Raw genomic sequence first — 16,414 nt, forward strand, 5'->3', positions numbered from 1 at the left:
GTTTAAGTGCGAAACACAGGAAACTGAGTTCTTTGAATACATCTTCCCTCTAAAAGTGTTTCCTAATAGCTCACAAAGGAGTGAATTCACATTGCTTCCTACTTCTCAGATTGAGAATGAGCTTAAACAACCTAGGAGAAGCAAGAGACAAAGAACTTAAACAAGTTTTGGCTCTAATTTTCTTACATACATAATGAATGATATAAATGAAATTTCTAATTAGTTTGTATGGCAGCTAATTTTGGAAGAGGAACCAAAATCTTTCGAGGCTGCTATGCGCTCAATTGATGTTGTTTTCTAGAAATAAGCCATAAAAAGTGAGTTAGACTCTAAAGTCTAATAACACTTGGGAGTTGGTAAATCTGCCCAACTTGGGGGGGGGGGTGAATAGACTTTTATATCAATTTAAAACTTTATAACACTTTGGTAATTTCAACTCTAGGTAACAAGATTAATCAATCTAAGCAACTTAGAGTGCATAACGGAAAATAGATATGGTAATGTGCTATAAATTAAACCACATAAAAATGAAGAGTTCTTTCACATGCAATACGTATGAATCACATGAAATAACTCAAATAATAAGTATGTAAATTTTAGTTCACATGCATACGTGGAAACTAGCAAACCCAAATATATAAACTTAACCAATATGAAATGGGTTTCTAGATAATTATCAAGATAGTATAGGATAAATCAGATGAGAATTCTATCTTGCATGCACACGTGATTTCACATGAATCTAGATGATAAAATCTAGATAGATAAAGATGAAATAGTAAATGGGCTAACTCAAATAGATATGCAAGAATTAAATAAAATGCAAGTAGAGTAGAGAGAGAGTAGGGGGGGTGCTATTTCTGGTTTGAAAATAAAATTTTTGGTGAACTTTGTTTGAAGGACTCAATGTGCAATACTGTGGATAGTCTATTTTCTTTGCTTTGTGGCTGTGACCACTTTCCTTTCTATTGGTTGGTGGTTTGTTTTGGTGGTACTTGTGCAACCTAGCTTGTCATGGATGATTCAAGGTTGAGCTTTTGTTTAATTCAGTCTCTTGTCAATAGCTGGGTTAACCTCTAACTTAATTCTTGATCCTGTGTGTTATGCATTGCTAGTGAAGGCTTATGTGGGATTCCGGTGATATTTGTTTTGTCATAGTTTGTCTCAGTGCTCTCATAGTGAAGTCTAGAATTTGCATGCTTTGAAGTGATTTAGGTCATTGTTGTTAGCCCAAGCCTTTAAACCTACCTTTTATTATAATTGTTTTCCCTAGTTGTCCCCTTTGAGCCTTGTTTTTGTTTAATAAGTGCAAAGCACTTTTCCCATTCTTTGTTATTGTTTTTCTTGTTTAAACCTGATCATTTAACCCTTAGCCTTTAGCCTTATATTTCCATCCACCCTTAGAGAGAATGTAGCATTTATTCTTTAATTTAGAACAGATTTCTTTTTGGAGCTTATTTTTGTTAAAACTACTCTTGATATCTTTGTCCAAGTGTGGGGGTTTGGTGAAAGGAATTAGTTGGTTGTTTTGTTTTGAAGAAAAGAAAGTTGGTTGGTTGAAAAGAAAAAAAAATTGAAAGAAAAGAAAAGAAAAGAAGAAAAAATTGTTGTTTGAGAAAAGTTTGAAAAAGAAGTTGGAAAGTGAAGAAAAGGTTTGTGAAAAGAAAGAAAAAGAAGGATGAATAAAAGTGCAAGTCATGTTGCTAGAATAATTGTGTCCAACCCCCACTAGTTTAGAACACTCTTATGTTTTCAATTGTATTTTGCTCCACTGTACATACTTGTAGTATCTCTTCTAGATTAAGTTGTGAATATATAGATGTGAAACTCTCTCCTTTGTTTATTTTCCATACACCTTCTTTGTTAGCCACTCTTCCTTAGCCCCATTACAAGCCGAATAAAGACCTACTTGATCTTAGCATGCAGTTTTAGAGTTGATCTATGTGAGTATGAAAGGCAAGTCTATGGGATCTCATCTTAAGCCAAGTTCTACATAATCTCAACTGAGTACATGTGCATACAGGATTCTAATCTACCTTAATTTTGGTGTTTGGTTATTGGCATGAGAGGGGAACTCACTTGTGATTCTGAGATGATTCTTGAAGCAAGTTAGGTTGTATGAGTTGGTTGGTGGTATGTTTGATTGTGCAGGGAGGAAGTCTAACAGTTGCATTGCTTGGAAGGTGGATTGCCCTTGATAATTGCTTGAGGACAAGCAAAAGTTCTAGTGTGGGGGAGTTGATATCTACTATTTTGTACAATAATTCACCCCTTATCTTAGTTGTTTTGATGTTTATTTTCTTTATCCTAGTGAAAATGAGAATTGTTTGTGTGTTATATTGTCCCAAGGGTTGAATTATCCACAAGGAGAAACAAAAGAAGAATTTTGGAACATTTTGGACAAGTTTTGGAAGAAAAGGAAATTACCTAAGGAAGGAAGGAAACAAGAATAAGAATCAGAAAAGAATTGGAAGTTTCCTCATGGGCCCAAGGCCCATCTATCTCCTATATATTCTACATATTCTCTACAATTAAGGAGGTCCTAACCCTAGTTAGTTTGAGTTTATTTTCCCTCTTCTCTTTATATTTCCCTAGCATAGTTTAGATTAGTTTTACATTAGATTATTTAATTTCAAGCTTGGAATCTTGGATTGAAGTTGGATTTGTTCTTCATCATCAGTAAAGTTTTCTTATTCCTTTATTTACTTTCTTTTCAGATTTCTTGCAATGTTTATGGTTATTTATTATTGTTTTGCTTTGTTTACTTTTATGATGCATGAGTAGTTAGCTTTTGGGTTTGGATTAGGGTTTTATTGCTATTCTTGATGTTTATGATTATTGCATAAAGGGGTAAATTATTAACCTAGGGTTTTAATGTTTGAATTGGATTATAAATTCCTCTTATTGATAATTGATGCGTAGCTTTTATTGATTTGCTTTGGAAAGGATTTCATCACAATGAAAGTTGGGTGAAAGACTCAGCCTAACCAATTTCAACCCAATTTTTCCTACTATGAGAATAGGGGTAATTTGGGGGCTTATAATTCTTTTGTGTTTTAAGGTTAAGATTGATGCACACGAAAGTGGGGCAATCCTAGCCTAATTCTAGTTTATTGATTACGAAAGTAGCTGAACTGAATTCTTGAGTGCATTGCCATTAAATCCCTTGGTTAATTGTTTTTCCCTAATTTTGAGATTGTTAGAGCATCAAGATTGCAATACCCCTAATCTGACCCATTCTTTTATCATATAGTTTTTTCCTCATTTAATTTGCATCTTTTATTTTATTTCCATTCCTTAATCATAGTTTGCTTGGATTCTAGTGAATTCCAATATTTTAGTGCTTAGAATTTTATAATTCATACAAATACGTGTCATAGCCCCAATCCTCAGCGGAACGACATTTTACACTCATATTTTCACTCACCATTTTACTCATCAGGAATGATAAAAGGTAGATTCACAATAACGGACATAGGGAGAAAGAGAAGGAATTCTAGTGTGACTAGAATACAAAGTCCTAAGATTTATGTACTTTGTTTTTAAATACATAAAAAAGCACAACCAAAAAACAAAACAAAAACAACATCTCAAAGGGGGCTGCATGGCTACTCAACTGGTTGCAGATGTAAAATTTGTCACAAGAGACCAATGATAGAGTCTCACCAGCAGTAGTGCGGGAGTACAGGAGCAACCTCTCAAAATGAGAGGGGTTCCTTGTGTGTAATGAGCAAAACTCTAGACTCTGTTAGTCAATTGAGTCACTATGATTTATCCTCCACAAAGTGTTCTTAAAGCAAGAATGAAAGTAAAATAATTCAAAAATGTCATTTTACGCTCTAAAAATATTTGTCATGTACCTGATGGTTTGATGGTATCATTTTAGCCTTCCAATTTTCAAAATGGAAAGTATGTTAGAATCTAATCACAAAAAAACTCTAAAAATGCTTTATTAAATAGATATTTAATACGAGTTGAATGGCAATAAATAAAATAAAATAAAATAAAGAATGGCCAAACTCCAATGACCTACTTAACCCAAGTATGCCAACAGTACACTTCGATACTCAATTTGTGTGTGTGTGAAAGTTGGTTCGAATGTATATAGATCTTTATATGTTCTTTTTAATAGAAAGAGTTGGAAAAAAAATTGCAAATAAGATAATTAACAGACTATTCTTATTATTTCTACATCTACATCTACAATCTTAATAAGAGTCAATAATGTTAGGGTTCTAACGAGAAGAAAAAAAATGTTGGTAGTAATTATGTACCTAAACGAATGAATCATTTTATTTTGATTTCAGTAATCTTTTATTATTTTCCTTCTTTACTATATTATTTTCTTCCCTTAAATAACCTCACTTAGTATACAGTTTAGTAACGGAATATTTCGTTAACTTTTAACTTACCTATTAATTTCTATAAGAAATGTCATAGGTTTGAATCTCATTCCAATCAGAGTTGGCATATATTTTGGATCAAAAAACCAGATTGTTTCAAAATTATGATTTCAAATCATACTATCAAAATCCAAAACTAATGATGATAGTAACGGTGCAAATCATTGATCCATCGATTCAAAAATCGATAATCGTTATTACTATAATAATTCTAATAATTATTACATAGTAGTAATAATGGAATAATCAATTACTTTAATCGTAACCAAACAACATTCAGTAATAATAATAATAATTATTATTAAATGTTACAAAATATCATCATTATTACTCTAAATTTTTTGGATAAGCAAATTCAAAGGAATTTGAAAATATGATTCTCAAAATCATAATCGAAATTATTATGGCAAGACTAAAAAACAATATCCAATTGTCATAAACACGCAAGCTTTTTCCAAATTGCGATACAAAATCACACTCCATAATCAAAAAATATCAAATTATGACAAAAATTTCAATGAATAGTCATAATCATCACATAATATTATAACAATTAGGAGATTTGAAATGAAAAAACAAATTGCTAAAACCGCAAGCCTTTAAAATATTTTTCGGGAAAGATTTTTAAAACTTAATAAAATTAAAATCTGAAAAAAAACTTTAGTGTTGAAAAATGTAAAAAACTAATATTTTTCAACTTTTATTAACTGATATAAAGGCATAATTAAAAGCGGCTCTTGACTAAAACTTTATTGATGTTATTAACAAAATAACAACAATTAGTCACAAAAATAGCAATTTTATCTTTATCGTAACAATATACCAATATGATAACAATTGGTCCTAAAAAGCTTGTTCAATTACCACTAATATTATTATTCAATGGTGGAAATCATACTTTAATGACCCAGATAAGTCCCAAACAGCTTGTTCAAAATAGGTTTTAAAGCCCCCAAGGAGACATAAGACTAAAATATGTCAAAAAATTAAAGGGAAATCAAACTAGCTACCTTAGTGGGTCACAATGAATCTAAAATTGAATAATATTTCAAAAAGAATTTATAAGTTAATAATATGCTAAAATGCTAAATACACCTTTAAAACATGCTTTTCTAAATGCATAAGTATGACTATAAAATAATTATAAATATGCAAAGCATGATAGGATTATGCATATTAATATATTATTAACCTATATATTAAAAATAAAATGCAATACTTAAAGCAATTTATTATGCACTGCAATACCGCAATATTAAATTAAAATTCAAAGAACAAATTATCATTTGTCTAAAGATGAATAATAATTTAATAATTAATTAGGGTAAAAGTAAATGAACAATTAAACTAGAAAAAACTCAAATATGATGATGGAAAAATACTTAAGCAAGCCTAAGAACCAGAGAATGCCCATTTATTATTATAAGTGAGCTCATTATTTAAAGCAAATCCATATGCCTTAAATAACCAAATAGGCCTAATTATAATAACAATTTTTTTTTATTAGTAATGGTCCAGGTCTGGCTGAATTGGGCCAGACCCGGCCCAAACCAAAACCATCATCATTATCAATTTTCTTTAATCCAACAAAAGTCAACTCAAAACTTTAATATTGAGAATGTGAACCCTAGTTTCTCATCCTTAATCATCAGCAGCCAACAACAACAAAAAAAATACAGACGAATGGAATTACCGGTCGTGCGTTACTGCCATCGTCACCTCCATCACCATCCCCTACCTCCGGCGCCTGCTCCACCGGAGAACCCAGCTCCGCCATTGCCGGTCAAAGGATCGGGACGACCGCTGTTACAGCTGCCGTCGCCGATTGAAGGATCCGTCATTGCCTACCGAAGGACCCGCCATCGCCGGTCGAAGGATCGGGACGACCGCTGTTGCAGCTGCCGTCGCTGATTGAAGGATCCGCCATTGCCTTCTCGCCTCCATCGTCCGTTGCCGGCACTGCCTGAAGGAGAATGGAAGCAGTGACGCCGCCGGAAAACCAGCTTCGCCGCCGCACCCGTGGCCGTATCCCTCTGCCGGAGCTCCGTTGCCGATGAGGCTGCCAATGCCGATGAAACTGCCAGCGCCGCCACGAGAGGAGACCGTGACCGGAGAACACATCCGGCGATTCTCCGACAAGCGATTCCGACAAACGCGAAGACAGTAAGATTTTTTTTTTAAAAAAACGTACTATGCAAACGTAGTTAGAAAAAAAAAATACATCTCATACTCGGAAAGAAATATTTTGAAAAATAGTTATATACAAAAATGTATATATCACATACTCGCATATATGTTCACAGACTGTATTATAGTCAATTTCGAATGCATAATGAAATACAAAAATAAAACATTCATTATCCACATGCATATATAAATATATACCAAGACATTTCAATATGCATATAACATTGTGAAGATATATAATTGCATAATATATATATAATTCGAAATTTATATATCACATGCAACTTGAACAACTAGGCAGAGATTAAACATGCTCTGATACCAAATGTTAGAGTAAAATATACAATCATAATAATACTGTAATGATTTAACCTGATAGCGGAAGCCATAGGGTCGAGCATCTCCAACCATAGTTGTTCCATTGCTTGAAACTTAGGTTCAGATGTTTTGTCTACCACTTATCTCCTAGGGAACTAGATGGTGTAGTTGTATGACTTGAACCAGGAGTAGTGGGAGGACCATGCATATATAGTCTACATGCCATCATTATAGGCTAAGTAACGGTTTCCGTTACTTCTGTTTCAAACCACATCATAATGGCCATAAATGGCCTATTACTTGCACCACTTAATAAGCTTTTAACTCATGAAAAATGTTACATGCCATGCACTCTACTTAACTCCAAGTTGTCATCCTTGTGAGTCCGACACTCGAGAATTCCATCCTTGTTTACACTTTTCCATCTTTCCATCCAACACCACTAAAATACATCTCATCACCCGCAATCAACCTTTTGTTTTTTAAAATTATTCAATTTCTTTAGCTAAGAGTTTTTACATTTACCAATACCTAATTTAATATAAATTGGGCCAAGTTGAGCTAAGTAATAAAAATATTGACCCTACACGACCTATAAAAGTAATTGTTTTCTTTAATTTTTTTAGTTCAAAATATATTATTATATTTATCAATTTATGTATTTGTTTTTTTTTATCAATAGAGAGGGAGATACCCAGAAAACTACGAGCTAATGCCCTCAGACCTCCTGGCAGATGTCCGCCGATGAAACTTAGCCCCCGCATGTCCTCCTGCACCTTTTCCTTCAACCCACTCAGAGCTTCCTCAAAAGTAATAAGTCCCATAGGTTGAGCGAGTGCTATCTTAGCAAGCCCATCAGCAATTGAATTTTGTTCTCTAAAAGCATGACGAAAGCTGATGTTAGCGAGTCATTGAGCTAACCCGATGCATCTTGTAATGATGTTATTGGGAATGCGTTGCCAGCTGGCGACACCCAAAAGAAGATTGATCGTTCTCTTCGAGTCACTTTCAACAATGAGACTATGGATCCAAAGACGCATAGCCAAGTGCAAGCCTTGTAAGACTCCCCAGGCCTTTGCAACGTCAATATTACATGTTCAAATTTTATGAGTGAAACCGCTTAACCAGTGTCCATTGTGATCCCTCAGCACTCCTCCACAAGCTGCCATCCACGTTAAGTTTGATCCAGCCAAGGTCTGGCTTCTTCCACTGAACCAACGTCTCCATTGGTTCTCTTGTCCGAGGTCCTAGCATTTTCTACTTCAAAAAGGCAGTATTTATTTTTGCTTAAAAAATTAAATTCGCAGTAGGTCGAGTTGGACGCGAATTTTATATACAAAACCCGCATAGAACCAATCCAACCCAACATGTTAAATTAATATAAATAAATAATTTATATATACATACATATACATACATACATACATACATACATATATATATATATATATATATATAGCTCAGGTGCAGAATAACTTCTCGTGTGGGAATGTGATGATCAATGCTCTTCAAAAAATATTCAAAGCCGATGTACCTTAAACTTCGAATCTACGAACCTTAAGCTGGATTAACATAAATTTGGCTTTTGTAGAGAAAATCTTATAAAGAATATTGGTTATGTTTTGGGACTGCAAAAAAAAAAAAAAAAGAAAAAAAAAGTGCATCCTCAATTAAATAAGCAAACAGTAAAAAATGGCGCACCTTAAAAAGGTAAACAACACACCATAAGAAGGAAAACAAAGAACCTTAAGAAAGAAAACAACACAATTTAAGAAGGAAACTCACACACCTAAAAGCTTTAGACTGACACACACTGCACCTTAAAAAGGAAAACAACGCACCTAAAGCTTAGGCCAACACACCTTAAGAACACAAACCACGCACCTTAAGAAGGAAAAACCACGAACCTTAAGAAGGAAAATCACGCACCTAAAACTTTAGACCGATGCACTTTAATTTTAACAACTAACGCACCGTAAGCACACAACACAAAATTACGCACCTTAAGCACAAAAACCACATATCTTAAGAAGGAAAACTACGCACATTAAATTTGACCTTGATGCAAAAAGACCAAATTGTCACCACGTTTTTTAATATGTGTTCAATATGGGGCTGTTGATTTTGATTAGATCACCGCATTTGAACCTAATTATATATATATATATATATATATGTATATATATATATATATATATGTATATATATATATAGTACTATCGACTCTATTACAAGGTAGTATCTGTTCAATATACTTTCTCCATTTGTTGTAGCCCAAAGAGTTAATACCTTTATTAGTCTGGTAGGTAGGGTTCAAATATATAGGGGAGGAGGGGTGAATAGACTTGAACAATTTTTGAAAATTAACGATTTGACTGAAGAAACTCCGAAGGGTTACTTCTTTGCAACTTCAATGATTCCAGTGTTTTACGCAACGTAAATAAATTAGAAACCTTGTTAAGTAGTTTTGCTCGTAGTTTGTTCTTGAAAGATTGAGTTTGCGTGAATGATAGATATGTAACAAATAAAAGCAGTAATGTAAAAGATATAGACAAGATAGATTTTTATAGTGGTTAGGCCAACTCAAAGTATTATATTGAACTACAACATTTAAATTTTTGAACTACAAAGTATTATAACTTTTATATAACAAAATATATTGTATTTTAGTTTTCATATTAACATTTTAAATACAAATATTAAAAATTTAATAAATTATAATAATTACAAAAATATTTAAAAAAATTTAGCAGAATAGAGACGAAATAAGATTTTAGCGATGAAATATTCATTGTCATTATGGTGACGAAAATGGTAACAGAAAGATTTTTGTCGCCCAAAATGCGACGGAATCATGACAGTGATTAATTACATTATTTTTTTACAATGAAATTTTGTGAAAGAAAATAAACTTTGTGACGGAATATCTAGCGATAGAATCACTACGGAAATTTGTTCCATCATTTTCTTACGATGAAATTTTGCGAAGGAATACAAAATTTGCAACAGAAAGGTTAGCGACAAAATAACGACAATAATTATTTCCGTCGTTGTATTTCACGACAGAAATATATAACAAAATATGAGTTTCGCGACATAAGATTTTTTCACGCGATGATGACAGAAGGAAACATTTCCGTTTCCAAAACCGCGAATGAATGATTTCTGTCACCTACTTTGCGATGGAAAATTTCGTCACCATTTTTCGTCGCCACCGCTCATGACAAATTATTTATATCGCGAAATGAAATACGACAAGCCTTGACACTACGAAATTGATTCCTTCACAAAACATGATTTGCGACGGAATTTCGCGTTTTCGCGACTGAATGTTTTCGTCACAAATTGTTATTTTTCTTGTAATGTTTTCACATTTTGAACCCTATAAAATTTTGAAATGACTTGCACGTTCTTCAGTTTTGAGTGAATGTATTTATAGGAATTTTAGAAATGTGTCCATTTGAGGGAAATCCATTTCAAAAGTCTATTGACTAGCAAGTAGAGACCATCGTGTAATCCGGAAGTTAGGTAAACTTGTTAGACTTTCTAGCCATTAGGCACTTAATTTGCGCTGAACATATCATTTGTTCTGCAAAATGTCTAGGCTTTTACAAGAAAAATCCTCATTGGGATGTGAACCTAGGAGTCTCTTTGCCTTGGTCACATTCACTAGTACTTTAAGATTTCAAACTGTTGCTTAGAGAATATCTCGAGCAGTTCTTTTCGAATGGTTAACTGTCATATTCGAGTTAACGTTTCGAACCTTAACACTCTATTACCTCTTGGATACGAATGGTTGACTTTACCATTCATTCCACATTTTACTCAAAAGGTAGTCCCTTCCACCATTCGGCCTTTGCAACCTTTCGGTCTTGTAGTCTTCTACTCTTCGAATCTTCTTCTCGAACTCTTCAAGTCTTCAACTCTTTGAGGTCTTCATCTTCAATCTATTCGAAGGGTAACCATTCGAGTTACTATTCAAACTTTGTTGAGTCTATCTAAAATGTAACTTCTTGAGTTGACATTTGGACAATTCGAATTGAGTAGAAATAACCTAATTAAGTCTTAAATGATAAAATAAGTAGGGGACTAAATTTCCTAACTTTTGGTATCATCAAAATCTAAATTATAAAAGTTCCTAACAACCTTCTCCATCTGTTGTAGCCCAATAGCCCAAAGAGTCAATATCATACTTTTGGGGTTCGATCCTGTGATCTTCCTTAAGGAGAGCCACAAAGGTGCCAACTGATCAGAATCAAGTGCGAAGAGTAGCTCTACGCGAAAGTGCGGATAAATATGATTAATGGCTTTTTAAAAATTTATTTAATAAAAATGTGCACTTGAAAGAACACAATTGTGCACTTGAAGGCACAAAAAGTAGGGATGTCAATCGGGCCTGAACCCGATGGGCTAGCCCGAAAAAACCCAAAACCGACAGGGCTATAGCCCGAACGGGTTAGCCCGATAAAAAAACTAGCCCGATGAGCCCGAAACCGATAAGCCCGATGGCCCGATAGGGCTAGCCCGAAATTAAATGGGCTAGCCCGATAGCCCGAACAATTAAAAATTATTTTTTATTATAGAAATGATGTGAAACATAACATACTTGAAATTTATAAGTGAACTCATCTTTAGTATATATATATATAATTTAAAATATAATATATATTTATTTATTAATTATATGTAATATATATTTATATTTATATATTTATTAAAATTTTATTTAAAAATGTACCTAGTGATAAAAAAAATATTAAAGATAAACTCACCTATAAATTGTTAATTTGTTATGTTGGTATTTAATAATTATATATATATATAATTTAAAATATAATATATATTTATTTATTAATTATATGTAATATATATTTATATTTATATATTTATTAAAATTTTATTTAAAAATGTACCTAGTGATAAAAAAAATATTAAAGATGAACTCACCTATAAATTGTTAATTTGTTATGTTGGTATTTAATAATTATATATATATATAATTTAAAATATAATATATATTTATTTATTAATTATATGTAATATATATTTATATTTATATATTTATTAAAATTTTATTTAAAAATGTACCTAGTGATAAAAAAAATATTAAAGATGAACTCACCTATAAATTGTTAATTTGTTATGTTGGTATTTAATATTTAGATATTAGATTTTGGATTTGGGTTATGTGATGTTTCATGCATAGTTATTACGACGCCCCGTTAAGTCGCGACACCCCTTGATCGTCTTGTTGCCTAGGAAATGTTAAAATTTGGGAGTCTTAAACCGAATCGAGCACCAAACCTGAAGGATGTTTGTATGGGGTGAGTGTGAATGTGAAGGTGGTAAAACAAAGAGTCAAGACTCCCCGAGTGTCGTGTCTCTCAAGGATGGCGAATGGGAACCGAATACGTGTGGCATTTAGGAAGTTGAAAGGTAAGAGTTACAAGAATCAAAGGTGGAGGTTTTGTTCATGGTTTGTTGAAGGTAAAAGGGATAGAAAATACAAAAGGTAAAAGGAAAAGGGGTGCATGCCAAAGTTAAGCCAAAGGATTGATTATCGTAGGTAGCTTGGAATTGGGTTTCGGGATTGATCTAGGGAGTCACGGTCTTTGTATTGAGTGGCGTCACACTCAAACTCTCAATCCTCATTCGGTTGAGGCATTTTATCGAACACTTAGTCTACCACTCCTCTCGGATCTCGTCCTCTCGGACTAAGAGCGGAGATATAGATGAGTTGGGCTCGTGAGAGGCCGCTATCGCGCACACTCTCACTTCCACTAGGTTCACTAGCTATCCCGGCCGGAAATAGAAGCAAAGATTGAACAACATCATCTATCCCGGCCGGAAATAGAAGCAAAGATTGAACAACATCATCCATCCCGGCCGGAAATAGAAGCAAAGATTGAACAACATCATCCATACAAAACATCAATCATACTCCCACAATACAAACATCATCCATACAAAACATCAATCATACTCCCACAATACACAAGATCATAAGATATAATATAAGCATCAATCCATAGATCAACAAGGGCACACACGCCCAAACTACTCTACTCTAACATACTAAAGAAACAAGGAAAACCCAAACTACTCTACTCTAACATACTAAAGAAACAAGGAAAAGATATGAAATCTCAAAGAAGCAAATACTAGATAAAGAAATGGATAGAATAGTTACCACCCTCAAGAGGGGGAAGTCTTTTATGGATAGAATAGTTACCACCCTCAAGAGGGGGAAGTCTTTTACACTTTGTCTTTGAAATCCAATCTTCCTCCTTGCCCTTGAAGCTAATCTAATCTAAGAGAAGAGGAATTTCCCCCAAGAGGGGAGAAAATCCCTAAGAAAACCTAATCTAAGCTATTGTATGCTAAAATCTTATTTTATCTACTCTTTTCTACTGCCTAGGGCTTGGGATAATGATCCTTATATAGGGGGAACAAAATAGGGGCAAGATAGACAATTTCCGCGCAGCAGATTTTTAGGGCATCACAGGGGTCTCGACGCGTCGAGCCCTGAAGAAATATTTTCCGCGATCTTCCACACGCGTGGTGGAGGTCGTGGGGGGTTACTGGAATGTTTCCACGCCCCTCCACACGCGTGTGAGGCTGCGTGGGAGGCTCCTGCTTCGCGGTTTCTCCATTTTCTTCTCAGTTTTGGCCTTAAGTCCTCCTTTTGGCTGTAGAATACCTTAAAAACATCTTCCACACTTTCGTTAGAAGTTTTGGTGACATCTGAGTCTAAATGCATGATATTCTTATGAAATGGGTAATAAACTATACAATTCTAGCCCTTAAATGACCCTTAAAATAGGCTATTCTTGGTGCTTATCAAAACCGAATTAAATTCGAATCGAAACCGAATCATTGCAATTGCATTTGGTAAATTTTAATGTGCTCAATGCACCTCCGGTTGACCCGTTCTAACGAATCCGGATCCGGTTGACGACTTGACCCGTTTTATCGAATGTAAGTATTCATTTTCGATTTTAGTTCAAATAGTCTAACCCGCCCGATAAGCCCGACAACCCGAAGGTTAGGGTTAGGGCTAACCCGAATCCGAGATTAAAATAATAATTAACCGACAACCCAACAGGACTAGCCCGAAACCGACAGGGCTGGCCCGATTGACATCCCTAACAAAAAGTGCATTCGAAGGCACAAAGGTGTGCAATCGAAGCTATCATGGTACCAAAAAGGGGAGTTATTCAACTTAAGTGTTATTAAAGTAACTAGTATTTTCGCTCGTGCGTTGCACGGATTGAATTTGTTATAATATTTTAAGAATATTTGAAATAAAGGACCTTGTGTATCCTATATATATTGCCAAACTAAAATTTATATATTCTGTAGCAACTAAATATTTAAAGTATTAATAAGGATGCATGTATATTTAATATTATTTTGGTATGATAAAATGTTTCTTGACAAAAGATTTAAAATTGGCATTGATGAATGTATACTATTAGAAATTTAGTATAATAAAAAGAAGGGAAAATGTTCAAATACACCCCTGAACTTTACTCAAAAGTGCAATTAGGCCCTCAAACTTTACAAAGGTACAATTAAACACTTGAACTTGACGTTTTGAGGCATCTAAACCCAATAACCGGTTATTCTATGTGAATAACCGGTCATTTTAAATTCCGGCGAGAAATTTGTATTCCAGCAAGAATTGCTTTTTCCAGCGACGCTAAATTTTATTATTATTTTTTTTAAAAAGGGCGTTGTCGGCGACCTTGGTCGCCATTGGAGAAGACGACCAGAAGTCGTCTTCTCCATTGGAGCGGACGAACTCTGGTCAACCTCTGGTCGTCGTCACCATTGGAGAAAACGACTAGAGGGGTCGTCTTCTCCATTGGAGAGGACGACCAGTCCGGTCGTCCTCTCCAGGGGAAGACGACTGGTCGTCGTCTTCTCCAGGGGAAAACGACGTCCGATCGTCTTCTCCGGGAGAAGACTAAGTATTTTCGGCTGTTTTTTTTTTTCCGACGGTGGTGACCGGTGGTCAAGTCAATAATTTACCGGTAACCTGTTGGTTACCGGTAAATTGGATTTATTTGACTCATTTTGAGAAGTTCAAGTGTTTAATTGTACCTTTTTAAAGTTTGAGGGCTTAATTGCACTTTTGAGTAAAGTTCAGGGGTGTATTTAACCCTTTTCCCTAAAAAGAAATAAAAACACATCTAGTATAGAATAAGATTTAAAGAAGAATTACCAATTAGCAGATTGCTATCCACTTCTCCGGGAGCCTTCAATGATCCAAAATCATTGAGTTTGAACATGTGTTTGGGAAAGACAGATTCATCTAGATCGGAAGCGCTAATCAAAGTGTCGTGGTTCGCTTTCATCATATATTTATGCTCGCACGACTTAAACCTCATGCGATACGTTTGCACAACGAAATTGTGAATATCATGGACTTCCCCTTCCTTCAAGAGTTTCTTGAATTTAACCACAAACTCTTTAGAGATTTGTAAATGGATACAACTTCCCTGAAGAAAGAAAAAAAGAAGAATATTGTAATGCTCTCCAGGTGCAAATATTAAATATGACTACAGTGTTCACTACAAAATGCCAACCACCGCAAAATTTCTATTTGATGAATATTTATAATACGAATAGACGGAGGAATTGTAGAGGAATTGTAGTATACGAATTGTATTGGAATTGTAGTATAGGAATTGTAGAATAGTAGACTTTATTTTGTAGTATTGGATTTCGTGTTTTAATAGCAGATTTATTTGATACGAATTGTATTGAAATTGTAGTATATGAATTGTATTGTTTTAATATTATTCTTTTGTTTATACGAATTGTATTGGAATTGTATTGTTTTAATATTATTCTATTATTTTAATTGTTTTAATGTACAATATTTTGGGCGGGAATGGAGATTTCGTTTTGGAGGATTTTGTTTTTATATATATAAAGATTTTCCTCTAATTCATAGAATAAAATTCGGCCACGATATAGGCACAATCTGTTCTCTCTAATTTATATACACTTTTAAACTTAATAGCGTTTACCTAGGAGTCATGGAGTAAACGCTCCAGTGTCTGTTGGTTGATTGTGGAATGTGGATATTCCCTTGACAAATAACAACGCATTAGCCAGAGTCTAATACAACTCCTTCTCGTCTTGGTAGATAGGTCGGAAGCAGAGACAAAAACATACCCCATTAGTGAAAGAACAATATTGTTGAAAGATTTGCGTGACAATATCGTTTTACTATTTTGATTTGTGTGAGCAGGTTATAAAATTTCTAATTGATGAATGTATTTATAATACGAATAGACGGAGGAATTGTAGTATAGGAATTGTAGAGGAATTGTAGTATACGAATTGTATTGAAATTGTAGTATAGGAATTGTATAATAGTAGACTTTATTTTGTAGTATTGGATTTCGTGTTTTAATAGCAGATTTCTTTGATACGAATTGTATTGGAATTGTAGTATAGGAATTGTATTGTTTTAATATTATTCTATTGTTTAT

Source organism: Ipomoea triloba, chromosome 3 (assembly GCF_003576645.1).
Source record: "Ipomoea triloba cultivar NCNSP0323 chromosome 3, ASM357664v1".
In the NCBI taxonomy this organism is placed as follows: Eukaryota; Viridiplantae; Streptophyta; class Magnoliopsida; order Solanales; family Convolvulaceae; genus Ipomoea; species Ipomoea triloba.